Source organism: Euprymna scolopes, chromosome 26, assembly GCF_053919585.1.
Source record: "Euprymna scolopes isolate OS-2025 chromosome 26, ASM5391958v1, whole genome shotgun sequence".
Classification (NCBI taxonomy): Eukaryota; Metazoa; Mollusca; class Cephalopoda; order Sepiida; family Sepiolidae; genus Euprymna; species Euprymna scolopes.
In genome coordinates, this window is record NC_136507.1 from 73,588,594 (window position 1) to 73,591,600 (window position 3,007).

Consider the following 3,007-nt stretch of genomic DNA (forward strand, 5'->3'; position numbering starts at 1 on the left):
ACCTTCCTTGTAAATAATGACCCAGTTGACGGTGAAAGAATTAATGTTTTTAGCCAATTCTTCGATATTTGTCGTCCGAGACATCGAGCTTTAAAACGATATCGATTTTGTCACGGTTTTTGGTAGACATACAAACACACACATACACACATTTTGCCTTTTATATTATAGACTAGTGGGGGCACCCGACATTGCCTGGGTGTGTGGAGGTGTAGTAAGGAACCACAGGAGGTGGAATTAAAAGTGTTAAAAAAAAAGAGGTATAGTAGAGGGGTTCCCCGGTGTTGCCTGGGCCGAGGGGGAATTAAGAAAAATAAACTGGTAGTAGCCGGTGGGGGGTGGCGAAACAACAGTAGGCAGTTTGGGTAAAGAAAAAAAAGTGGTAGTAGGCAGGCGGGCAGGCTCGAACCCGTAATGCGGAGGAAAAAAACAAAATGTGATGTCTTTGTCGATGTCTTCATCATCCGACCGGAAGTTCGGAACGTTGAAATTAAGCGAAGTTAATCCAACTGATACGATCAATTGCAAAAATGGCGACGCATAAAAACGACCCCCCCCCCCTTGTAGAAAACTGCTCAGTTTAGGGAGAAAGAAGGAATGTTTTTGGTCAATTTTTCGATATTTATCGTTCGAAGGGTCGAGTTTTAAAACAATACCGATCTTGTGAGGATCAACCGCCTCTATCGAAAGTTTTTCACACACACACACACACACACACACACACACACACACACACACACACACACACACACACACAACATTTTGTCTTTTATATATCAGAAGATGTTTTAAAAGTCATAAAAATAGGATATATTTGAAGCTTTAGGGTGTTATACTTATTTTTCTTTTTCTCTTTAGAGGTGTACTTAGAGATTCCGGACCGCTTGCATTTTTTTTTCAAGAAAATATTGAAATTTCATAAAATAATAGTATATATTTGAAGTTTTAAGAGGGTTATGCCCTTGTAATCCCCTTCCTCCAGGGTTTCTCATAGAGATTCTAGGTACGTCCATTGTATTTGCTGGCAAATTTTTACATGAGGGTACACCGTTAGATCTTGTGTAGATTCTCTAACCTTTTTTTCTATATGAAGCGTACAAACATCAGACACGAACATTGAATTTTATATAGATGAGGATGAGTGTCATGGGGGAGCTGCATTGTTTCTTACAGCGTCCTTGGACAAGAATAGCCTGGCGGCGTTCATCTTTCTCCAGGTTCCAGGCACATACAGAGGCTAGTATTATCAAATGGTCACCCATTTTAGTATTGGTCAGCTTAACTTCGATGATCTAATGAGAACCGGTGTGTCAACGTGATTATGCTGGCCGTAATATGAGTTTTATATATAGATTTATAAAATGATTTTATCAATATTGTTGGTGGTGTAGTTGTTCAGCATCATTTATTCATTTCGTATTAAATCAGATGATTATTGTTGGCATTCGTTTCCCCGATATCTTTCTAGTTTGAATTCTTTCTAGAAAGACACCACGTGCTTACGAGAGGGACCACATGAAGGTTGCCGACATCCCTAAGTGAAAGTGCGTCTTTTAAGCGAACTGAATTCGAACTTGGCACACATAGGTTACAAGTCCGTGTCGTTAACCACTTAGCCATTGTCACCTCCCACACTCTGGTGATTATTAGTAGTGGTTTAATTTGGTCAGAATTTGTTTATTTAAAAGCACGGCTAAGCAAAAATTGGTTTACATTGAATTTGAAAATTACTGTTATAATCAACTAAGTATTGTGTTATAATCAACAGTATTGTGTTCCACAGACAGGTTGTTAGTCATTTATACACGAGATAAAATAAAAATCAGATTATCATTGTTGGTAATCGTTTCTCCGATATCTTTCTAATAAGAATTCTTTCCAGAAAGATAGTAGGTACTTACGGGAGGGACCACGTGAAGTTTGCCAACATCTCCGAGTGAAAGTGTTTCTGTGGAATAAACTGGATTCGAACTTCGCACACCAAGCTTGTCAGCTCGTGTCGTTAACCACTTAGTCACCGTCACCGTTCCCTGTTGATGGTGTTTTTTTATGGCGGTTTATTAATGCTTTTACAGTTCGGCAGGTTTAGCAAAATGGAAACTAACTGTATTATTTAGATTCTTTGGACTACTGTGCTTATCTTGAATGTTATTTTTTTATTATGAAAATAACACTTAAGATGAGTACTGTAGTTTGAAGAATCCAAATAATATGAATACCGTATATACTTGTGTATAAGCCGAATTTATGGGAGATGATTTTAAGGTTATTTTCATGGGGTCGACTTATACATAGGTAATGTTTTTTTGGAAATGCTGTTGCTATTTTGTTTGTGCACTCGGTATATGCCGGTAATCCTAGTAATTAATCGTACTCCTTCCGAACCCTACTGCAGTGTGTTTGCCAGCATGTAAGCACATGCGCGGTTTTTCAGTGAAAGGCTTAATAATAATTGAAATAGCTCTCGCAATGTTCACTCTCTAGACGTGGCTATAGACCTAAGTACGTTATAATGTATTCAGTGATGATATGACGGTATTTTTAAATCAGAGGTTACACTGACCGAAATGTTGTGAAAATAACACTCAAGATGAGAGCAGTAGTTTGCAGAATACAAATAATAGGAATAATTAATCCTTATCTAAAATCAAAAACCTAAAATATTAAAAAAAAATAACTGTTTAATTATACCATCTTTACTCCGTTCCAATTATAATTCCTTGTTTTCTTTACTTCTTCTTTTAATTTCCGTTTTTTTCTTCTTTTCTTTTTCATTTTTTCTCCTTTTCCTTTATCTTTTTTCTTATTTTCGTTTTCTCTTTCTTTTTTTCTATTCGTTGCTTTTTTTTTCTTAAATGTTCTTCCTTAAAATTTTTGGAATCTACAGAACACATGGCTATGTTTTAAAGGATTAATACTGTGCATTATACGGATTATTCGGATTACTGTTCCAATCTTAGATGCGTTTTATCGAACTCGGAAATCTATACGGATTTTCGAGCTGAAT